This window comes from Saccopteryx leptura, chromosome 2, assembly GCF_036850995.1.
Source record: "Saccopteryx leptura isolate mSacLep1 chromosome 2, mSacLep1_pri_phased_curated, whole genome shotgun sequence".
Classification (NCBI taxonomy): domain Eukaryota; kingdom Metazoa; phylum Chordata; class Mammalia; order Chiroptera; family Emballonuridae; genus Saccopteryx; species Saccopteryx leptura.
In genome coordinates this window covers 248,533,540-248,557,750 of record NC_089504.1, presented here as the reverse complement: position 1 = coordinate 248,557,750, position 24,211 = coordinate 248,533,540, and the positions used below count along the sequence as shown (strand labels likewise).

General features: G+C 57.4%; 1 protein-coding gene across 21 annotated transcripts in view; it reads left to right on the top strand.

Moving 5' to 3' along the window:
* NCOR2 (nuclear receptor corepressor 2) overlaps positions 1-24,211 on the top strand; it is a 183,337-nt gene that overhangs the window by 19,468 nt on the left and 139,658 nt on the right. For 19 of the 21 annotated variants that reach the window (XM_066371162.1, XM_066371170.1, XM_066371157.1 and 16 more), the window contains exon 2: positions 3,548-3,594. The exons of 1 other annotated variant lie outside the window; for it this stretch is intronic. The gene's annotated coding sequence lies outside the window, so the exon portion shown is untranslated. Of the gene's footprint in view, positions 1-3,547; positions 3,595-17,289; positions 17,540-24,211 lie in introns of those variants that run through there. One more of the 21 variants, XM_066371153.1, reaches the window with a different exon arrangement.

Below are 24,211 nucleotides of genomic sequence, written 5' to 3'. Positions count from 1 at the left end.
CACAAGCATCAGGACCCCATTGCCAGACAACCCCTCCCTGGGAGGGCCCAGCAGCTAACACTGGGGACTCTTGCCTGTGCTCCTACGTGCAGAACCTGAATTATCAGGACAAGTAGCCTGTGATGGGGCCACTGAGGGGCATCAGATGTTTCTGGAAGTTTCCACCCCACCTGTGCCCTGTGCACCATTTCCCAGAGACACTGCCCTCTGGTCTCCCACCCGCTGAGGCTCTGGTGCAGGGTGTCTGGCAGAGGTAATATGAGGTCACAGCAGATGCCTGGATGCACATCTCGCCGGTGGTGGGAACCGGGCGGGCGCTCTTGCCTCTCTTGCCTCACTTGCCTCACTTGCCTCACTGCCCCCATCTGCAGAATGGGAAGAGTCAGAGCAACCCGGGTGAATGTACGAATGAAACCAGTGAATGAGCGTGGAGGGCTGCTCAGCACTGTGCCCAGTGAAGCCCTCAGGAAGCGGAGCTCTGGGTCCCTGTGGTGTGGGCTGTCGGTGCCAGTGGCAGACAGACAGGTGGACGGACAGATGGCTTCAGGCCTGGGAGCGAAGCCCCCTTTGCCCCGGCCCTCCCACCAGGCCTGTGCTGCTGCCTGGCCTTGGCCTGCGCTTGGCCCGGAGCCCGACTGCTGACGTGGCCCCCCCTCCCTCCAGAAGCGGTCGATACCCCAGCTCCTTCCTGGCGTCTGATTGCTCCTGCCGGCTGCTGTCTCTGCAGACAGCCCCGCACCCCACAGCCCACACCCCGCGGCGAGGAGAGGGGTGTGGGGTGGTTTCTGAGAAGCAAGTTTGGGGCCAAATTGGGGGTTGGGGGCAGGGGATGGGATGGCTGAGGACAGACGCTTGGGGTTCCCACCTCCCCACCCCTCTCCAGCGGCAGTGCGATCACGGATTTGTTCTGCTTCCCAGTCTGTGAAACGGGGTCGCCTGGCAGGACTGTGAGATGGGCCAGGGTCCAGCGTTGCATGTGTGTGAGCACGGGGCCGTCAGGGTTGTGACCACAGTTGTGGTTCTGCCCGGTATCCGGGCAGATCTTTCTGGGGGCCCGGACACCTGGACTTGGGGCTGGGGGTGCTCAGAGGCAGGGGTCAGGGTTGCTCCTCTTTTCTCTCCCTGACCTTGTGCCCCGCCATTGATGGGCCAGGCCCTCTGTGTTGGGCCCTTTTGTCCCTGGGAACACTCTCACATTCACGCAGCCCAGTTGCTGGAGGAGGGAGTCGGGGTGGGAGGGGGAGGGTACTCTCAGACCTTGGTGAACTTGGGGACTGCCTCTCTGGCAGCTTCAAGGGGAGTGTGCGTGGGACTGGGCACGCCCCTGCTGTCACTTGAGAAGGAAAATAAAATATCCTGGTGGCTTCTAAATGGGAGCTTGTGTCCCTCCCCCTCTGGCTGTCTGCCCGCAGTGACAGGGACGGGTCACACCTGGCCCTCAGGGGCAAGGAAAGGTCCCCTGTTCACCTAGTGTGAAAAGTTGTGGCCAGGTGAGCCCAAACAGCTAAGAGTGGTGTCAGGGCCTCCTCCACGCCCCGCAGGGCGTGAAGTCCCCAGGACCCAATCTGCTGTCACTTTGGGAAGTTAATGACTTCCCTTGGAGGCCAGTGCCCGGATCTGTGGGGTCCAGGGGTTCAGTTTAGGCTTCTGCAGAGCATGTCCTGTGGCTTGCTCATCTTGACCTAGCAGGGTCCGCCCCGCGGGCCCAGGGCAGCCACGTGGAGTCTCTCGTAGGCACTACTTCCCTTTCTGCAAAGCAGCAGGCGTGGCCTCGGGCCCCTGGGCCCTGAGTGACTTTGTAGAACTTGACCTGACCTGACCTCACTGTGGGGTTGATCAGGGAAAGTGGGGGCTGCAGGAAGTGCCCTCAAGACGGAGGTGTTAGAATGAGCAGGCCTTGGAGACAGCCAAGGGGAGCGGGCCCATTTTCTGGATGGGAAGACTGAGCTCAGAGAGAACCAGCTGTGTGCCCGAGGTCACTGCCCTTTGTGGGAGGGCTGGGACCACAGCCCAGGTATTCCGAGCCTGTCTAGTACTCTGCCCTCTGCACTGCCTTTGTTTTTTTAGTTTAAAAACTTTACTTACTGAATTTGAGAGAGAGAGAAAGAGAGAGAGCAAGAGAAACATTGACCTGTTACTCCACCCGTTCATGTACTCACCGGCTGACTCCTGCATGCGCCCTGACTAGGGATTGAACCTGCAAACTTGGTGTATCGAGACGACGCTCCAACCCAATGAGCTGCCTGGCCAGGGAGGTTTTCTTAAACTTTTTTGTGTGTGTGCAGATGCTAACACAATAAAGAATGCGTAAACACTGGGGCGCAGACTAATGGATAATTATAAAGAAGACACTGTGTAGCCTACCACTGTCTTCTCCCCAGAGGCGATCAGAGTCCTGACTTCTCTTTGAATCACCTGCTTGGTCTACCTCTGGAGACCTCTGTACATGTCATGTGACCGTGGAGCTTGCTTTTCCCAGAATCATACGAGTGGCATCCCGGCTGGGGGGCTAGGGAGGAGGGGGGAGCTTGGAGTCTGGCTTCTGTGCCCAGCCTGAGTCTGACTTTGTTCCTCCGTGTGGCTGCATATCTCTGCACTTAATCCCTGGTCACTGTGGAGTGTTCTGCGGTCTCCATTTGTTTGCCTCTCGTCTACTGGTAATCGCTGGATTGCTTCCAAAGCTGTTACGAACATTCCTGTGTGAGTCTTGGTGCGGACGCAGGTTTTCATTTTTCCCGGGCACATTCCAGGGAGTGGCATTGCCGTGTCATGTGGTCACCCAACTGGATGTTTGACTTTGATGGGAAATTGTCACACTTGTGTCCCAAGGCAGTCTCGCCACAATGTATCCACCGAGCGCAGGCTGAGGCTCTCTCTCAGTTGGTCTGCGTTCTTGTCAACATTTGCTATTGTCTGTTTTTTATATTAGCACCGCATCGACCATGGTGTACAGGGGGGTCTCTCGGAGTTTTAATTTGCACTTCCTGATGGTTAATGCTACTGAGCATCTTTTCCTTATGGGCCATCTGTCTCTCCACTTCCATGAAGTGTTATTGAGTCTTTCCCTCATTCTTCCATTGGCTTGGCTGCCTTTATTTCCTTGTGGGTGTTCTTTTTATGTTCCGGACACTGGCCGTCACTGCACTGGCTCTGGCTTAGAATGGAGACTCAGAAGTGCTTATATAGGAACAGGAAGCCCAGTCCTCTTTCGGTTGTCACTCACTCGCTTGTTTATAGTGCCATGGAAGAGTGTCACAGTGACACTGTGCTGTGGGCGCAGGATTCTCTGTGGCCGTGCCCGTGTGAGAGCTGCCGTTATGACCCCACGGTCTGGATCAGACTTCCAGCTCTGGAACTGGGGGTACGAGAAGAATTCTCTGAGCCCCAGGGGTGTGCAGTGTCCCCTCTCAGGGTCATGGTGGGGAAGAACTTGACCTGATGTGCACGGGCCTTACCATTTCCACCCACACGTTGATGTGGTCCTGTTGGAGCCCTGGGTTTGGAGGATGTGACCGTTACTAACGGGACCCCTTGTCTTTCCCTGCAGGTTCTCTGGAGTCTTTGAGGACACAGCGTTACTGGCGGCCATTTCTGGTAGGTTCACATCTGTCCCCACTCTTCATTGTCTCTAGCAGGTTCCTGTGGCCTGGGCCTTCTCAGGGGGAGGGCGTCGGGAGTAGCTGGGGAACCAGATTCCACCTGGCGGAAGCGGTGGGGGGCTCAGGGTGACCTTGTAGGGTGTGGTCCGGCATTCAGAGTTGCCCGGGGTAGGAGGCGGCAGGAGGAGGTTGTGTGGTGCCCCGGGGAGCAGATATTTCATGGCTCAGGATGGGCTGCTTTCAGGAGACATCTATCCTGTTCCGAAGCCTTCATTCATTGCATGATTATTTCTAAAGCACCTATAGTGTGCCAGGCCCTGTTTTGGATGTTGTGAATCAGATGGATAAGCACCTATCGTTGCTGGGCAGACAGACAGTAAAAATACAAATCAGACACATAGTGTGTCCTTTGGGGAGAAGCGCTGGGGTGAAGAACCAGCAGAGGGGGCTTGGGGAATGTGGGTGGCCTGGGGGTAGCAGTTTCAAATGGGGGTGGTCAGGGTGGGCTTCCCTGAGGAGGTGGCATTTGAGCAAAGCTTTGCAGAAGGGAAGGGAGCATGCCAGTCTCTGCAGTGTGTTTCAGAGAGAGGGTACAGCCTGTGCAAAGGCCCTGAGGCTGTATGGAGCGGGCCTGTGGGCTTACAGGGGTCTGCATGAGTCACATGGGTGATTGATTTTTTGGGAGGTGATGCAGGCCTCTTTCCTTTGTTTCTGAGCCTGTCAGGCCCCCGGAAGCACCAGGGAAGAACAGCCTTGGAGGTTGTCTGCCTCCTGAGCTGGGCCCTGGGCTCCCCAGTTGTGGGTTTCAGCTTGGAGGTCTCTCCAGGTGATCAGCCCAGGTTTTCTGCTTGGCACGCTTGGTGCCTTTGAAGTTGGAAAGGAGGTGGCCTTGCCTGGGTGTTCTCCCTTCCTCCCTGGCCTCTGGGCCTCCATCAATCTGCAGGCCTAATGGGGAGCCTTCCTCCATGGCTGAGTTATCTGCGTGTCATGCCACTGGCCCACCCGAGGACGATAAAAGGGCTTTTTGTCTGCAAGCACTTAGCTTCCTCCTCTGGGGCGATCCATCACCTCTGCGGGAGGAGGGGGCAGACAGATGGGGGAGGCGGAGGGGGGCCCTTCCCTAATGCTCCCGGGAGCTCCCTCAGCCCAGAGACAGCAAGGCTTGTGTAGGGATGGGCGGCCAGGAGGCATGCTGACTTCACGCTCTGCAGCTCCCCGTGGGCAGCGTGGGGCCTTTCTGAGCCCCTTGTCATCTGGGGAGGCCTGGAGACAGGAGACGGGGGCAGGGTGGGTGGGGGGTGGAAGGGGACAGTGTTCAGAATGACAGCAGACCAGCCGCAGCAGCAGCCCACTCTGCCACACTCAGCACTTTGTGGAGTCATGTCGTTTCGTCCTCAGAGCGACCCCATGAGGCGGGTCCTGTCAAGGTCCCCTTGTACACATGACTCCCGGGGAGGTGATAGCATGTCCCCAAGTGTGGACGTGGCAGAGGGAGGATTGGAACCCAGGCAGCCGGGCTCTGCGGTCCTTTGTGCTGGCTTAGGTCCTCGAGGAGGTGGTGGCATTTGGGTCGGTCTGAAGCCACGTGTAGATTTTGATCTTGGGAGGGGGGGCTGCGTGAGCCCAGGGTGGAAGAGCGTGAGGTCAGGTCGGATGGGATGGGGGCCGACAAGGGATGGGCCGCGGGGCGGCCAGGCTTACTGGGCACCCTGGGGGAGAAGACCAGGACCAGACAGACAAGCAGCTGGTGTGTATACTATCACACCTCTCTGGACTCTGTTTGTCCCTCCTGGGTAGTGGGGTCCAGTGGTGGGGTTTTTTGTTGAGTTCGGCGACCCGGTTGTTAAAATGGCACTTGTCATCAGGGTTCTCCCTGAGGTGGGCGCCTGGGCAGCCGCCCAGTGTGGAAATCCTTGCTCGCATTCCGTGCTCTTTTTTCACGTTCATCTGCGCTACAGCGTCTCCTAAGCGCCCGTGGTCATGTTCATTCTGTCCATGGGTAAAAAAAATGCAAGTGAGGTCAAGAAGCAATACGGAAATATCTTAAATAACCGTTTCATTGTTTTTTGTCAGGTATTATTTACTATTTCTTCACTGGTATTTTAAAACTCTTTCTTATAATCTAGTTTTGTGTACCCCTTTGATTGTTCTTATATAAGTATTAAACGCATGAAATAATAAAATACCTTTTGGTATATTGTGGTGTTTTTCCTACTTAAAATGGTCGTTAGGGCCGAGAACGGGTTGTTACATTCTTTGAATCCACCACTGCATGGGTGGGTCCTGAGTTGGACTGGGCCCTGTCCCTCCTCTGGGTGACCTTGTCCCTCTGCTGGGTGAGGAGGAAGAGAGGTCTGGGGTCTCTTCCCTTTCCTTCCAGCTCAGGAGGCTCAGCTCTGGGCAAGCTGTCCCTCCCTTCCCTCCCCCCACTGCTCTCTCTGTCCCTCCCCTACTCCCTCCACCCATTCCTCCTTTCCTCCTCCTCCCCTCCCCTCCCCTCCCCTCCCTTCCCCTCCCCTCCCCTCCCCTCCCCTCCCCTCCCCTCCCCTCCCCTCCTCTCCCCTCCCCTCCCCTCCTCTCCCCTCCCCTCCCCTCCCCTCCCCTCCCGTCTCCTTCCCACAACCCCCTCCTTCTCCCCACAGGCCACCCTTAAATGACAGCAATTAATGGTTCCTCTGACGGGGGGGGGGGGGGGCAGGGGGATGGGCTGACAGTCGAGCGTGTCTGCCCAAGGCCGCCCTCTAATCGGGCCCTGGGGACGCCCCTCTCGCCGTGGCTCCCGTGTGCCGCCGGCCCACTCTATCACTCAAGGGGAGCAGAGCTGCCTGCTGCTCGGCACATGGCAGGCAGCTGGCCTCGGGTGCCCCTCCTGCTACCACCCTGTAGCCCACGGCCTGCCGTCCTTTTATTGTTATTTTTCTTGTATAAGTGGGTGGGTTTTGGGGGGATCCTTGTCTTGACTCTAGTTACCAGGGTGTCCTCTCCCTGGGCCAACTCCTGTTGTGAAGTGAGCTCCCAGGATGGACTTGGGGCCAGCCTCCCCTCGCCCCCGTACACACATGGTGCCCTGCTTTTTGTGTCCCCCTCTTTCAGGAGGGGCGGGTTGGGTGGGGCTGAGGAGTCTAAATGCTGGAGCCTTGGCTGCCTGGAGCCTGTGGTGACGGATGGGGGCGGGGCAGCTACCCTGGTCTGGAGTCTTGTCTGGGGAGGGCATGGGTGTGTATGTGGTGGGGTGTCTGACAAGAATCCTGGCAAGCCAGTCGTCTCCGCCTAAGCCTAGTGTTTGCGGGTTCATCCTTCCGTAGCAGCACCGACGAGGCCCCTGCTGTTGGCCAGGGCCTGCGGAGGCAGGTACCTTCCGCAGCGCTCCCCTTACCCACAATAGCTCTCCGAGGAGCGCGCTATTTATAACCCTGTCTTTGTAGAGGGGGACCTCGACAGACCCTGACCTTCCTGGTCTGGCGCTCATAAATCAAGGGCCTAGGGAACAGGAGGACCAGTGACAGAGCCAGCAGGTCCCACCGGAAGTGAGGAGACCATCCCTGGGCACTGGGTGGGGCTTAGTGATGTTAATTGATTGCATATATTTTTCTATTAGATGTAGACTGTTTCCATCACCCACCACCAAAGTATCCCCATCACCCCCCCCACCAGAAGCACCCACTGATCTGTTGTAGACCTGATCATACTAAAACGATAAGGTATGGATGTTTTTGTACTTGGCTTCTTTCTCTCTGCATGTGTTTGAGATTCATCCATGTCATTGCACGTATCAGTAGTTTATTACTTTTTTTTATTGTTGAATAATATTCTGTTGTATGAACCTGTTTCAGTTGGGACTCTCCATTCATGAGTTGATGGACATGTAGGTGGTTTCCAGTTCTTGGATGTTACTAGATAATCCAGAAAGTCTTGGTGCCTCTTACTGCTTTTTCTTGCTGTATTGCTTTGGCTGAGGCCAGGGGTGGCGATAGGTAGCAGCAGTTGGGTTTTAGTGTTAGCTAGCTGAGGGTGTTGTTATTCACACTCCCATTTTACAGATGAGGTAACTGAGGCTCTAAGAGGTCAAAGACTTCTCTAAAGTCATTGGGCAAAAGATGAATGCTCTTTGTCCATTTCCAAGCTGGGAAGGACCAGCCCTTCTGTTGCTCTGATGTATTCACTGGTCCAAAGGGTCACACCAGGGGCCCTGTCTGGTTGGCTCAGTAGTAGAGCATTGGCCCTGTGTGTGGAAGTCCCAGGTTTGATTCCCAGTCAGGACACACAGGAGAGGCGCCCATCTGCTTCTCTACCCTACTCCCTCTCCTTTCTCTCTATCTCTCTCTTCTCCTCCCACAGCCAAGGCTCCATTGGAGCAAAAGTTGGCCCGGGTGCTGAGGATGGCTCCGTGGCCTACGTCTCAGGTGCTAGAATGGCTCTGGTTGCAGCAGAGCAATGCCCCAGATGGGCAGAGCATCGCCCCCTGGTGGGCATGCCAGTGGATCCCAGTTGGGTGCATGTGGGAGTCTGTCTACCCCCCCTCCCCACTTCTCACTTAGGATAAAACAAACAAACAGAAAAACGAAACAAAGGGTCATACCAGGGCCAGAATGACCCTTTTTCCCATGGGGGTCTCCTCAGTGGGAGAGATGAGTGTGTGAAGGAGAGTCCTCTTTTGGGTCAAATACTATACGTTGGCCCCAAGCACTGTTAAGTGGATGTCTGGCCCTGTGCAATCCTATCGTCTTGGGCAAAGTCCTTCTGGGGAGCTGTTTTGGGATGAGGCAGGAGTGGCACATGTGGAAGCCCAGGAATGCAGGTGATGGGTGGGGACAGAAGATGGGGCCCCCTTCCCGTCCTCCCTCGCCCAAGGAGTGTGAGCAAAGATGACTTTTCGGGGAAGGAGGCCCACAAATTAAATAAGCAATCCTGTAAATAAATAAGCAATGAAGTTAGTGGGGTGCCTAATTACATCAAATTCATAATTACGGATGGAAGCCTGCCCGAGAATTGTGCTTGTTTTTAATCTCCGGCTCCGCTCTGACCTGTGCGTCTCTTTCCGTCTGGTTAGTAATACCTGCCCCCGGCTGGCGGAGGGAAGCGCTGCTGTTCAGGGGTCCCAGCAAGCCCCGGGGATCCAGGGGGACTTGTCTCTCTCGGGGTCATAAAGCTACGTAAGGTCTGAGACGGTCACACAGGACCGCAGTGATTATAACGGTTTACGAATAGTGATTGCGTTGCACTTTACACGTTATGATTTCTTTAATCTTCCAGAACCCGCTGCGAAGTGAGGACTATTACCATCTCCACTTTTCAGGCAAGCAAATTGAGGAACAGAGATGTTAAGTGACTTGGCCTGAGGTCACACAGCCAGTGAAGTTCTAACCCAGGCAGTCTGCCCCAGACTGTGCCCCGCACCCTCTTTGTTGTCCTGCCTCTCAGCCTCCGGGTGGCCCTGCTGAGATGTCTCAGCCCTGTCCTCAGGGGTGCATTTATTGATGACATTTCAGCATGGCTCTTTAGAGGTACATGCCAAGTCATAGCGTCTTAAAGCCTCGAGAGGCTTAAATGCTGGAGAAGATCTTCCCGGCGTCCCTTCCATGATTGCTGGAAATCCAAACAGAGCCCGTTCTGCACCATAAAATAAAATTGTGTTTCATTTCATCGCAAAGCGAGCCCATTTGCTGACATGGAAACACCTCTTTCCTAGACCTTTTTTTTTCTCTTTCTGTGGCTTTGATTTGCCAGCTTTTTGGGCATTCCTGATGTCCTGCCTGTGGTAAATGTGATCATGGCCAAGAGGCCCATTTTCTAGATGAGGAAACCGAAGCTCAGGGAGGTTGGAGAGACTTGAGTGAGGTCACCGCCCATGTTGGTGGAGCTGGCATCCTAACCAGCCCTTCCCTCCTGGTTTGGGGAATGGAGGTCACTTTCCGTCTCCAGGGGTGGGGTGGGGAGGGGAGGCGGTCCTGGGAGCCAGAGCCTGGCTTTGTCTGGGTCCTTGCTGTGTTGATGACCTCAGCTAGGCTAACTGGCGAGCTCGGCTGTCTGTTGGGTGGGAAGAGGAGGCCAGCTGCGGCTTCCTCATTTTGGGGACAGAAAGGGCGGGGGTGGTGGGGGCCAGTGTTGCTCTCACACGTCGCCCACGCAGATCCCAGACCGTCAGCCAGAGTCGACACCTGTCCTTTCCCGGTGAGCCCCGTGTCTCAGGACATCTGACCCCGTGCAGCTCAGGAACAACAGCCCTTGGGAGGCTGGGGCCCACCAAACAATGTCCTCTGCATGCTGTGGAGGTGGGGAAAGATAAGAAACACCCCTCACTTTGTGGGGTGTGCTCTCGGGATCAGATGGGGCGTGAGTTTCTGGGGTTCTTGCAGGAGGAGCTGTGGCTTGGGCTGGTGTGGGACGTGCATTCTCTGTACTGACTGCAGGCTGGTGGGGGCTCTTCTTGCCCCTCCCTGTAGCCTAGGATGGAGAGGGGAGTTGAGGACACACTGAAGGGCAGAATTGTGTGTCCATGGTGCTCCTGGGAGTGAGAGCAATCCAGGGAGGCTTCCTGAAAGAGTTGGAACAAACACATTGAATAATAGTAAAACCTACCTTGTAGGATTCCATAGGCGTGAGCGCTTCAAACAGGACCTGCCATGGAGCAAATACTGCATTTATTATGAAATCTGGCATTTCGAGACTGTTTGCTTGCCTTAGTGCTGTTTGCCATTGTCATTGTCATTGTTAATATTAAGATAATTCCCAATGATTTCTGAGCATTTACTTTAGGCCAGGCTGGGTTGTAAGTGTATCATATACATCTGTGAGCTAGGTGCTGTTATTATCAGCCCAGTTTTATAGGTGGGGATGCTGGGGGCACAGAGAAGTTAAGTGACTTGCCCAAGGTCACACAGCTGTCAGAGCTGGGGTGTCAGCTTCACTCCACGACATCTGCTGTTGTTCATTGTGGGGATTGTGCAGGCGCCTCCTGCAGCCCTCCCTGAGCCCCGGAGCTAGGCTGGCTCTCTTGGCAGGGCGGCTCCGGCTGTGGGCCAGGCTCCATGTGCCACGTAGGGGCCTCAGGCATGCAGCAGCTGCTCTGCGCTGGGCGGGACTGGTCAGGACACAGGGGTCTGTTCCTGTCTCCCTGCAAGCCAGCCTGGTGTCCCCATGGCCTCCTGGGGATGCTCTCCAAGAGGGCCAGCACATAGCAAACAAGATACCAGGCAGGGCCTTGTGGATCCCACAGGCTGGTGGGGAGACTGGCAGTGCAGAAAACAGATGGTACTCCAGAGCCAAGGCATGTCCGCTGTGGAACAGCATAGGGTGGGGAGGGGGCGGCTCTGGCTTCAGGGGTGCCCCCTGTAGGTAGAAGAATCTAAGGTGGTCTCTGAAGAGGTAGCATTTGAGCTGAGACTTGTTCCTGAGGAGGAACCAGATAAGAAAGGAAGAAGGATGAGCCTTCTAGGCAGGGGAGTACCACGTACAAAGGCCCTGAGGCCATCGTGTTCAGGAATGCTGGGGCCCTGATGGCTGGAGTGGAGCTGAGAGCACCACTTCCAGGGACCTTGGGGGGTCGGGCCCTCTGGCCCATTTAAAGCAGAAGTGAATTTTAATGGCTTTTGTGTCTCCTTGTTGTTGTCTTACTAGTTGATTAATGTACATTTACTGGGCACATGGGATGTTCCAGGCATTTGTAGGCCACTGGGACCAGAGTGATGGAAAAGTTGGATATTGTTCACGCCTTTGAGACAGTGTTCAGAGACAGTGAGTTTCAGTTAAACAAGTACCATTATCTTAATATTAACAATGACAATGACAATGGCAAACAAATCGAGGGTGCTGAAGGTCACGGGGACAGAGTTCAGGTCGCTGGAGCATAACAAGGTCCGAATCTGTGATCAGGGCAGGCTTCCTTGGACAAGTGTCAGATTAAGGCGAGACTAGAGGGTGACTAGTTAGGACTCCTGAGTCATGGCAGAGACACACCCAAACTGGTTTAGGCCACCGGTGGGGAGTTGGGGGGGACTGACAGGTGCTTATCACCACAAAGTCCAGAGGAGATGGGTTCAGGCATGGCTGGATCTACCTTGCCTTGGGGCGATGCCCGTGTAGCCTGTTGTTAGGCAGGTGCCTGTCACTTACACAGCCAGCCAGGGTGAAGGAGAGTCATTGTGAGTGTCTCTGCTTTCTCTTATCTGTTCCCTTGCTGAATGAGGCCTTTCACACTCGTTCATCTTTCTTCAGCAGCAGGGGGAGGAAGGGAGGTGGCCAAGGTGGGGGTCAAGGGGTGTCCCAAACTCAGGTGCAGTCAAGGAAGGGAATGAGGCAAAAGGGAGGGGTGAGGATTGTGGCTAACAAGCATACTGGATATTCTGATTTTTTTTTCCCTAGAGAAGCTGAAGTCTGGATTTTATAAGCAATGTCCTATTTAAAAAACAAACAAACAAACAAAAAAACACTGTGTGTGCCAGAAAGAGCCTCCCTGTTGGCCACTGCTTGACTGGCCATCATTTTGTGGCCTCTGTTCTTAGTGACTTTTATTTTTAAGTATTTTGCCCTCTGTGATCTGGGCAGAATGTCCCACGGAATGTACCAGAAGGTCCGCAAAGCCTTGGGGAAGTCACGTTGAACACCTCTGGAGATACCCTCTCCAAAACTCGGGGCCCGGTCTCACTGCAGTTTCCCTGAGAGCCCTCCAGTGCTGCCTGATGCATTCTGAGAGGTGGTGAATCCTAGTGGTTAATGACAGACTCAAGGGCCACCCCCACCCCTGCATTCCAACTCCACTCTGCCACTCCTAACTGCATGTCCTTGGGCATGTCACTTCACCGCTCTGTGCCTCAGTTTCCACATCCATAACGTGGGGATGGCAGAACCCTGTCAGATGGTTGGGAGGCCTAAGGAGCACATGTGAAGTCTCTTCCCCCTGGGCCAGCCCACTGTGGGCGTGCGTGCACCTGGCTAGCAGACCTTGCCCTTCCCGGATTGGGTCCTGGGATCCAGCTAGCGGTGGCCAGGAGCATTCCTGGACACCCCCTCTTTCCTCTGTGTTGCCGGGAAGGGCTCCCCGGGCCCCAGGCACCCCTGCCAGGTTCTCTTCAGTTAGCACTGCCGGCTGTGGTTCTCAGCTGCTGTGGGTGGGGGCGGCCCCTTTTGAAAATAAAGTCAGCACACAGAGAAACAGCCCTGGAGGACAGTTCACTGCCTTCGCTCAAGGCTGGCACTTTGGTGCCTGGATGCAGTGATGGGGGGAGGGGCGGGGAGGTAGGATGCATCTTGTTCTGGGTACGGCTCCATTCAGGGTGAAGGTCGAGGCCTGTTTTGGCCTCCGTGTCAAGGCTGCCCTTTCTTGCAAGCCGCCCACGGGTGGCTCACGGATGCCTCTCTCAGGGGAAGGGGGTCTGGGTGTGTTGGGGTCTGTTCATGCCCAGGTGCAGGGGTCGGGGAGATGCCTTCCCTCGCAGCTGCTAGCCTCCCCTGGACTCTCGAGGGGAGCAGAGGGGAGGCCAAGCGTGGTTCTGGGCAGTCTGGGTCGCCGAATTGCGAGTCTCAACTGTGGGTAGAGGGGTTGAGTTGTGGGCTCCAAAGGATACATCCCTTCGGACCTGTGAGTGTGACCTTGTTTGGACATTCAAGATTACAATGGGCCCTAACTCCGATGACAAAAAGTCCTCCCAAGAGAAGACACAGAGGAGAAGTCCATAGGACACAGAGGCAGAGATGAGAGGGGCGAGGCCAGAGCCAAGGACCTCCTGGAGCCCGAGTTGCTGGAGAGGCAGGGAGGACCCTCCCTGGAAGCTCCAGAGGAGATCCCACCTCTGCCCCTTGCCGACACCTTGATTTCTGTCTGCCCACAGCCCCCCGTGCTGCTGAGGATAAATTGTCTTAAGCCACCCTGTCTGTGGTTGTTAGTCTCGGGCAGCCCCAGGAAACTAACGCCGTTGTGAATTTTATTATAGCAACGCCTATAAAAGTTTCAAGGCTCATTATTGGCCCGTGGGGCCCGGTGTGACCTGACACGCGTGAGGCGGCTGATGGTCCTGCCACGGTCGGCCTTCGCTCATCATTCCCGCTGCACCGGCCTCCTGGATGTTTCAGAGCTGCCCCCCACCCCGCCCCGGGGGCCTTCGTCCCGGCTGTTCTCCGCCCTGGACACTGTTCCCAAGACGTTTCCCACTTCCCCTCTCTTGCTCTATCCAGACCGCTGCCCCGGAAGCCGCTGTCCGCAGTGGCTGTCGTTATTTGAGTTGCATCCTGTCTTTCTCCGCTCTGGACCCTCCTCCCCTCTTCTCATGTCAACCCCAAGAGGGCAGGTGCCTCTGTTGTGTGCCCTGCTGTGTCCTGAGTGCCCAGCGCATACAGTTGGTGCTCAATGCATGTTGAACGACAGCTCCAGGCCCGGAGCCAGGGACTCTTTCCGTCTGGGAGGTGGGATGCCACTTTCAGAAAGTCAGCAAACTGGGTGCACAGGGACTGTTCCAGCAAAAACTGTCTTTTTTGTTCATGTGAATCACGTCAGAATAGCCGTTTACAAGTGTAGCTGTTTACAAGCCATTTACAAGCAGCTTCTCAATTTTTAGTCCATTTAGTGTCTTGCAGTTTAGTGTCTCACAGCCTCCACCTCTGTCTGGTTGTAAAATAATTGTCGTCGCTCCCCAAGGAAACCCCGTCCCCATTCCCGCCCCCCCCCATGCCCCTGCCCCTTGGTCCCCCCCAGTCTGCTTTCTGTCTTGATGGATTTGCCTGTTCTGGACATTTCCTAGAAGTGGAATCTTACAGTACCTGACCTGTGGTGTCTGTCTGGCTTCTCTCACGTCATGTTGTCGAGGTTGACCCATGTGGTAGCAGGGGTCGGTGCCTTGCTCGTTCCCTTTCATGGCCGTATCACACCCCGTTGTGTGGATGTACGTCCCCCAAAGCCTCTCAGGAATGACTTTTCAGATGCGGTCCAGAGGAAGGGTAGTGTCCCTTGCCCCAGCGTTGGGGCGCTGGGGTGTGGGTCAGGGGCACCACAGGCGAAAACAGACAGGTATCTCTAGCTTGCTCTTTTTCTTTCCTCTCCCCACCCTCCCCAACCCCCTATCCACACCCCCAACCACATCTCTGTGCTTGGCCAGGAAGCGGCAGCCGCCTGGGGAGGAAGTGAGCTGGGATCCCTTCCACTTGGGGCTGATTACTGGACGGGAGCTGAACTGTGGGTCCCCTTTATAATCCACCTGGGTCCCACCACAGGTGCAGTGCCTGCTGACCCTGAGAGAGGCAGAGATGGTAGGCCCCCTGCTCACAGCCGAGCAGACTGCCGGTGGAGGCTGGGGGCCTTGCCCAGGGCCCCTCGGTCTGAGGGCCCCTCCTGCCTCTTTTCAGAAACCCCGTCGCCTCTGGGTTTCCCCATCTGAGCGTCTTCTGTAACGTCTTCACTTGATCTTTCCCACCATCCCCAAAGCTTTGCCTGGCAGACAGGTGTCTAGAGTAGCCTGTTGGTAAACTTGGGTTAGAGGCTGGGGAATGAAGAACTCTCTTGCGAAACAGATGGCCGTGGGCTTCTCCTGACGTGAGCTCAGTTTCTGCCCGGGCTCTGTCCAGAGGGTGCCCTCCAGAGGGTGCTGATGATTTGCCCATCTCCTCCAGGGAAGACACAAGAAGCAGCCGCAGAATGATACAGTCCAGGCTGGACCTGCCCGAAGCCTGAAGCACAAACAGCCCGCGGGGATGGGGGGGCAGATTTGGGTGAGTGGCTCTGGATTCCAGGGCCGGCCTCTGTGAATGTCTGGGCGCGCAGGTCCCGGTCCAAAACAAACAGAGAAGAACAAAAGGAAACCAGTGAGTCTGGCCCCTGCTGCTTCAGGCCCTGTTTCCTGGCCGGGCCTGGTGGGGCTGGTTTGGCTCGTTCCTGAGTGTTATGGTCGGAGGGGTCAGGGTGTGAGCGGCAGCGCTTGGATTTGTGGTCTAAAAATATGGCCCTTGGTTTGCTCACTTGACTGCTTCCCGTGCCTCGGTTTCCCCGCCCGTAAAAGAAGGCTTGGGAGCAGAAATATCCCTGCCCTGGCTTGGGGGGTGGTAGGTGTTTTCTCGGGGAAAAGCTGGAGGGTGAGCTGATGGAAGTTGACACGCACAGGCCTCTGTGCAGGCCTCTTCCCCAGTCTCTCAGAGGCCACTCTGATGTCCTGGCTCCTCCAGTGGCCACGGGCCTTTGTTGCACCCAAATCGGATCGACTCCCAAATCCTCCATGGCTCCTTGCTGGCTAGACCACATGGCTTGGTGTTCAAACCACAGCCACTTTGCAGCTGTGTGACCCGGGGGGAGCCACTTAACCTCTCTGGGCCCATTTCCTTCCCTGTATAAGGGGGTTCTGAATCGCACCTGCCGTTGGCTGTGCCTGTGAGAGGATGGATGGATAGGCTAGCAGGTGAAGTGTTCGCTCACACAGGGCTGGCACGCAGCACGTGCTCCTGTTATGGCTGTCATCCTTATTTCTCTTAGGGGCACCCCCAGTCTGTGGAGGGAACAGACTCTCGCCCAGAGTCCTCATGAGCTCTCCCCTCCCTCTCCCCCACGTTTCGTTACTCCCTGACCTCTTCAGACCCCCCCCACCACCACCACTGAGCTTGGACACACCAGCCTTTCCTCTGCTTTTGCAACACACCCAACTCGCTCCAGCCTCCAGGCCTTTGCATGGGCATGGTGCCCACCACCTGGGGCGGATGTTGCCCTTGGAGTGAATCTGGAGACCCCTGCCGGGACCCTCTGCGACCCAACGCCCTGTGGCTGCCACTCAGAGCTCCGTGGGCAGAGGAGCCTAGCCCGACCCGCTGCAGATAGGCAGTTGACACCCAGAGGAGCTGAGACTTGTCTGATTCACACAGCTGGTTGCAGCCAAGGTTCAGACCCCTGGCTGACCACCAAACCATCCACGTTGGCCTGTGTGTGTGTGTGCGTGTGTGCGTGTGTGTGTGTGTGTGTGCGTGCACTGTGTGTCTTTTCACCCTCCGGGCCTGTCACCAGGATGACCCCTGTTCAGAATACCAATGTGAGGGTCATGTTTGCTTTTCCTGAGATTACAAGGAGGACAGAAATATTTTAAAAGGCCGAGCTGCCCTCTAGCCATGTCACCCTGGAGACTGGAAGACAGTGGGGAAGGGACCAGCAGTGGATTGGGCTCCAGGGCAGGCCCTGGCTGAGGAGGTGGGCAGCTTGGGCCTGGTGGGGGGAGAGGGTGGACATTCTGGCTGGGAGGAAATGGGGGGGAACACGCCTGGAGCTCGCTTTCCCCACGAGCGAGCGAGCGAATAGTGAAGAGGTTTTTCTACCGAGCTATAAAAAGGCCTCCCAGGGTTTCAGCTCCTGAGTGTCGGCTGGAAGCCCGCCAGGGTTACCATGGCGATGAGGAATTATTACTTACTGCCAAGGCTGGGAGAAAAGGCTCCCACTTTTGGCTCCCCAACAAGAGGAGTGGACTTATGTAATTCCCTGTGTTTATGGGCCTGAGTGGCAGGAGGCGGGAAGGATCGCGGAGGCCCGACCTTGTTGGCGGCCCCGCTGTGGGTCGGGCGAGGGCGACCGTGGGGTTGTCCCCGCTGGCCGGCGGGCCCCGCCTTGGGGGGGGCATCGCGGGGGGCCCGGGGCGCGGGGGGGGGGGGGTGGCCTGGCTGCAGCCGGGCCGCGGGGCCTCCCCATCCCGGGGAGCCCGTAGTCTCGCGGGAAGGCGGCGGGGCTGGAGGGGCCGCCCTCTCCCGGTGTGGGCCTGCAGGAAGGATGGGTTGCCGTTGGACGGGGTGCGTCTTCTGGAGGCCAGCGGAACAATCTGTGTGTGGACTCGGCTGACCCGCTGCTGGCACGTTTTCCTTGTCTTTCTTTTGCTTCTCTCTCTCTCTGTCTCTCTCTCTCTCTCTCTCTTTTTTTTTTTTTTGAGAGAGAGTTACTTCAAGTTGTGTTTGGAGCTGACGTGAGTGGAAGGCTGGTCATGTGTTCGGTAAGGAGAAGTTTCCGGGCTCGGTGGCGGGTAGGCAGGCAGGCAGGCAGGGAAGGAGAGAGAGTGGGCTGGGATGAGACCACGGCCTGCGGGAGGACTGGGACCGGGGCCGGGGACCCCATCTGGGGCCGAAGACTCATCTGACAGGAGCCTGCTTCGGCCTGGAGTGGTGGCTCACAGGTTGTGTGGACACCAGGCGTCCCTAGGATCGGACAACGGGTTGGCCGCCCTGTAGCCAGAGTGGCTGAAGCCCTGGAAGAGGGCGCCGAGGGGGCAGGCGCCTGGTGGGGCAGCGCGTCCTGGCTGCCATCCGTGGGAGGGGTCGTGTGGGGTGGGCACCGTGCTGCGCTTCGGGGCCACAGGCAGAGAGTTGAGGGTCTGGGTGGTCCTGGTCTGTTCTTTGGCATTGGCCCCAGAGGTGGCCTACGGGGGGGGGGAGCTCAGGATTTGGGGGTGCAGCAGGGGAGGGGCCAGGTGCAGGCAGTGCTGCGGCATCCCCAGTGCCCAGCTCCCACCGTGGTGGCGCTTGGCTGGGTGCCCATGTCTGGTTTGAAATCAGCGCCACCGGCCCAGGCTTGCCCAGGGCCCTGGCAGCCAGGAGCTGGATAAACACTGGAAAGTTGGAAGGGCTTCCCAAGCTCACAAGGAGCCTTCAGTTGCAAGTGGAGGGAGTGAGGGAGCGGCGTGTCCTGGGGTCTGGGTGCGCCGGGACTGGTGAGGGGCAAGCGTTAACAGGCCGTGGGGGCTCCAGCCCAGGCCCGGGGGGAGGGTCTAGTTGCCAGATGGCATTGATTGCTTGCCACAGCCCGGGTTTGAATCCTGGTTCAATCACCTCTTTTCATACTGGGGTGGCGTCCCCTCACCTGTGTGAGCCTCAGTTTCCTCATCTGTAAGATGGGACCGTCAAGGGGGTCACGTAAGCGTATGGTGACGTAAGAGGAGCTGCAGCCTCCTGGGTCACTTTGTGGCCAGACCGCCAGGTTCCCATCCCAGTCAGATGCTTCCTGGCTGTGTGACCTGGGACAAGTCACTTTCCTCAGCCTAAATTTTCCTATCTGACAAATGGACGCACCGGCTGTCTCTACCCTGCAAGTTGTTGTTGTGTGACTGACAGGGGCTTGTAAATGATCCCGCCCCACCCCTGACAGACAGTGTGACCTTGTACAGGTCATGGAGCCCCATGGAGCCTCACAGAGCCTCAGTTCTCTCATCCCTACAATGCGAGCCGCCCGTAGGCATGCCCAGGGAAACCAACACAAAGCTATAGGGCCCAGCTTGGCCAGAGTCGGGGATGCTCTGTGAGTGTAGACATGGGCTTGGATTTAACTTAGTTACGTCTTGGTCTCTAGCGATCTCTTTTTCTTCCTTGTTGAGAACCCTCCCATTTTATAGCTGTGGAAACCCCAACCTAGAGAGTTGGAGGTGGCTGGGTCCCTAGACTCTGTCTGTATCTGTCCTCGGGCCGGGGCCCCCAGGACTTCTCCAGCGTGTGCCCGTTTCGTCCCGTCTCCCACCAAAACTGGGCCAGACACCCCGATTTGATAGTGCCCAGCGTGGTTTGGGGGCCGGGTGGGCAGGTCCAGCTCTCCCACTGAGGGTGGCAGCTGTGCTATTTGTAAGTGTCCCTGGATGCTGGGCTGGTGGCTAGCTCAGGGTCTCTCCTTTCAGGCCAGCAGGGGCCGGCGGAGGAGTTTCCCTCGTGTGTAGGCTGCCCACGCCACCTGCTTGCCGTCTGATTGTCCTTAGACCTCTCCTGGGGACCTTGGGAAAGGCCTCTGCTGTGCCCTCTTCCGGGGGCCCCACGAGTGTCCCTTTGCTGCCTGCTCCCAAGTCCTCCTCGGTGGCTGCCCCGGCCCTGCCCGGCTGGTCTCATGACTTGACCACCCCTACATGGACAGGGGTGTCCACACTGCACTGAGAGAAAAGTGCAGGGGCTAAACTCACACACACTCACACTCACACTCACACTCACAGGTGACGTCTGAATAAGTGCCCCTGCCCGGGTCAGTGCCCTGGTTTATGCTCTTGACATTGACCTGTCGTTCTGCAGGGAAGGTACTGTGGGGCAGGGGGTGATGGGGGGGCCTTGCAGGCTCATGGGATCTTTCTGTCTCATTTCTCACAACTGCATGAGTCTACAGAGATCTAACAGAAAGGGAATAGGCCCCGGGGGCCAGGCGGTCCTGGATTCGAGTAGCTGCGCGAATTAGAGCAGTCAACGGCTTCACCCTGCCGAGCCTCGGTTTCCTCGGCTGTACAGTGGGGATGAGTGTTGAGTACCTTGTAGGGCCCATGTGCAGGTCAGGCGCATCCCTGCATGCTGAATGCTCAGAGAAGCGCCTGAGTGCGCTGTCTGGTGTCACTCCTGCCCGTGCTGTGACTGCTTTTCCCTCGGCTCAGCCACGGGGAGGGAGAGGGGCGCTCCTGATCCCCACGGCCCTGGTGATGGGACTCAGGCCCTAGGCCAGAGCCTGTGTGGGCCGGTTCTTCAGCTGTGTGGCCCTGGAGAGGTTGCTCACCCTTTCTGAGCCTCAGTTTCCTCATTTCCTCCTCACCTGTCAGCCAGGAGAGGAGGTCGGGACAGGGGGCCTGGCTCGTGCCCCGTGAGAACTGGGCAGCCTCGACCTCTGGGCCCACCGCCTCTCAGCCACGTGCTCTGAGGCCTCCGTGTGCAGCCCCAGAGTGGGGCCTGGTCTCAGTGCTGTCTGCGGGGGTCCCTCATGTGAGGGCCGAGCCCCCTTCCTCTCTGAGCGCTTTCCCTCCTGGTTCTGTCCTCTGGGCTGCGTTTTTGCCTTTCCTGTTGTTCCCGTGGTACAGGTTTCCCTCAGACCCCTTCCTCCCTACTCCAGCAGTGGGGAGAAGGCCTTGGGTTGGGGTGTAATTTGCTCGTTCTGGAATGCACCGGGTTATCCTTGGCTTTTGCCGAAGCGTGGGAAGTGCGTTTCTGTGTAACCGAAGCTAACATGGGGGTAAGCGCCTGTCCATGGGCCCTCAGGCATCCCAGGAGGTCCAGGGAGGGCTTGCTTCATGCCCAAGGATGCTGGAAGTATTGCAGTGTCCAGGCTAGACAGGGGAGCACCTGCAGGGCCTGGCGAGTCTGAGCTGCTGAAAGGGGTTTCCAGCATCGTAGTGTGGTGATGGAGGCTTGCATTTGGGGCTGGGGCATGTTGGTGAGAGCTTAGGGTCTCAGATTCTGTCTGGGCTTTGCTGATCAGAACCTGGATGGGCAGAAAGTGGGGCTGGGACAAGAGGGTGTTCTCAGCCCCAAGAGCCTCTTTGCTGTTTCTTGGATGCTCTAGTCATGGTACTGCCTCAGGACCTTTGCACGTGCTGTGCCCTCTTCCTGAAACAGCCTTCTCTGAGATCTTGACACCCTTCCCACTGTTAGGCCTGTGCTCAGATGTCACCTCCCGATAGACGCCCTCACCTCCCTGTCGTTGCTCTGTCACCTTGCCACTGCTACCACCCGGGGTTTATTGCATGTTTGTCCACCACATCCCCCCAGCGTTTTGTTCATCTTGGTCGCGACTTTGTCTCCTGTGCTGGGCCTCTAAGTAGGTGCTGAGCACACAGTTGTGCCTGACTCGGTGTCCCTCGCAGTGAGCAGGGCCTCTCTGGGTGGGGGCTGGAGCATCCAGGCCAGTCACACCTGTGCGGGCTCTGGCAGGGAGGTGCAGGCCCCGTGAGTTGGGATTCACGTTGTGCTCACCTTCCTCCATTCACCCCAGATGTTCTGCAGCCAGGATCTGAGAGCGTGTTTTGGGGTGCGCCTGGAAAGCAGGGGTCTTCCGAAAGGCAGTTGTGCATTTGCTCGAGAATGCCCTGTAGGAATCCGTCCAGCACCCCCAGAAAGTCTGTGTTTCCTGGGTAAAGTCAGGGGTCAGGCTCATGAACAAGGAAGGTGGGGGTGGGGCTGTGGGGACCAAGGTGCAGGGAAGGGGTGCACTGAGGGCTGACAAGGTGTGGCAAACATTCTGTGGACTTCAGTGTATTGAGTCCCTGTGACGGCCCTGAATCCCCTTCTGCAGATGAGGCACAGAGAGGGTCAGCAGCTCACCTGAAGACACACAGCAGCAGGCACATGGTGTTCATAGGTATTACTAGTAGACAGTGGCTTTTCTGGGGCAGTTGTTTCTGTGCCCAGGCTGATGCCCAGCACCGTAAGTGGGTTGCTCCCTGTGTCAGAGGGTAGTGGCTCAGCTGTAGGGGAGGCAGGATTTGAACCTGGGTTCTGGGGGGCGCTCAGGGCAAGGACTGTCCTCTGGGAATCTGGCTCAGACCCCTTTCCCAGTCCTAGAGAGAGCCCTGTGCGGTCCAGATCTGAGGCTGGAGATGTCCACACTGTCCTGGGAGGCTGGGGGTCAATTTCTCCCTGTGGCTCCAAGGCTGGGAGGCAGGAGGGGCTGTTCCTGGCCTCCTCCTTCTCAGAGCCGTGCATTTGCATGACAATGAGCCCTTTGTTCCCGGGTACAGCCTCCTTCCCAGGCTAATAACATAATTCCCGGCCTGTGAAGTCATAATGGGCCCTTTCTGCACTGGGTGGGAGGCCGGGTGGGCAGCTGTGTGGGCTGGGCCCAGGCAGGGCTGGTGATCAATCGAGGGGTGGTGATTACCAGGGGCCAGGCGCACCCCTTCACCCCTGGGCCTGGGAGTTGGGGGGCGGGATTTGCTCCCCTTGGCACAGGAGCTAACTGAGACTCTGAGGAGAGTCCAGCCCCTGAGTGGAACCACTCGAGCCTCCTCTTGGCCTGTGAAGTGGGGGTGAGTCATTGCCACTGGCTCTCTCCCCAGCGGCGTGGGTGTGAGAGTCTCGTTTCCTGTAAAGCCCAGTGGCTCTGTGGCGGGTCCGCTCAGAGAAAGCGGTTCAAACCCGGGGCGTGTGGCTTCGGCCTCTGTGCCTCTCCTCTGTGTTTTCATCTGCTCAATGGAGGTTCTTCTGCCCAGGCCTGCCCGGCTGTAGGGCGCGCCTGGAGCTGGCTGTCGGTAGAACAGTGTGGGAGCTGGCCGTGGCCACCCAAACGTACATGCACCTGTTATTACCCAGCCCTGTGCCTGTGGCCTGCTTTGGAAAAAGGGTCTTTGTTGGAAGTATCTTCGGATGAGGTCACCCTTGATCATGGGAAGAACTTGAAGTGTAGGAACCAGTGACCTCACGAGGGACAAAGGAAAGATGCAGAAAGGGGCCAGCCTCCTGAAGATGGGCAGAGACTGGAGGGACGCAGCCACAAGCCAAGGGGACGTCTGGAGCTGCGGAAAGCTGGGTGGGGGGCAGGAAGGACCCGTCCCTGGAGCCCTGGAGCCCGTGGAGAGTGCCAGGCGCTGGGGACTCCTCTGTGGCAGACTTGGAGCCTCTGGAGCAGTGCAGGAGAACATTTCTGTTGGCTGTTGACTATGGCTGATTGGCCAGACCTGGGGTGAGGGGGCTGTCGCTCAAGGGACATCAGGGCTGCGGTTTGCCACAGACAGCTGTCCCTGCGTATTAGGGACTGGCTAAGTCAGGGTCCCTGCCCAGCCCCGCCTTTCACGGCCGTTGTGCATCCCGCTGGGATGGGGGCACTACTGAGAATTCCCTGGGCAGGTGGGCCCTCCCCTCCCATCGCTCCTGGGGTAGCTTGGGGTCTCTTGGGTCTCCCCTCCAATCCTCTGCTCTTCTTGAAGGACATTCCCGCCTGTCACTGGCCATCTCTGTTCTTCAAGCTCCTTCAGGCTCCGCTAGCCCTTTTTGTGGCTTCCAGCTGAACATAGGTCAGTGGCTACCGGTGGCATCCTGGCAGCCTGTGGGCTGTATTTGCATACTTGATTGGGTTGAGTTTTACAGTCAGTGTTTTTGAAATAAAAACCGTGAACGGAGAGATGCCGCCCGATAGAAGTGTCTTCTACAGGAACTAATTGGAAGTGGCGGGCCCCAGGGCTGCGTTCCCGGGCAGCGGTCTCTCCCTGGGCCCTTCCTGCACGCCGCTCCTACCGAGCCCTGTCCTGGTCCTGTCCTGGCCCGGTCCAACCAGCCGCACTCCAGTGGGGTGGTGAGGTCGGGCTTTCACAGGCTTGCTTTCTCTTCCCCGCTCCTTGCATCTGGCCTGGGAGCCCCTCCCTTGGGGCCCGGGTTTATCTTGCTCCCTCCACAAACTGCTGACCACACACCAGGGAGGTGCTTAGCTTCCCTGTCGCCCACCACTCCTGGGCCTCGAAGCTCATGTCACGATCTGGACTCCTGGCCTCAAGGGCCGGAGGACCTTTGGGTTCTTGACAACTCCGTCATCAGACACGGGGTAATTGGCCATCACGCACCCATATTCCGTCATGGGACCGAGTTGAGCAGAGTGGGCCCTTTCCCCTGCAGCCTGGGCGTCTGGTGGAAACAGGCCAGGCCTGTGGGCGATGCTGGGCCCCTTGGTCCGGTCTGTTGGTTTGCTGGGGGTCAGGAAGGGGGATCGCACAGGAGGACCATGGTCAGGTGGGTGGGCTCTAGGCCCGCAAGGCCACTACTGGCGAAGCTGTTCTTACCAGCAGAAACATTTGTCCTTGTTCACATGTGGCCAGGGGAGGCCCGCCCCCTCTCCCCCGCAGAGATCTGCCCTGAAATACTCAGGACGACCCGTAAATTCCTCAGAAAGCTGTTCTCGAGGGCCTGCGTGCGTGGAGGAGGGGGCGGGAGGAGGCATTTCCGGCAAC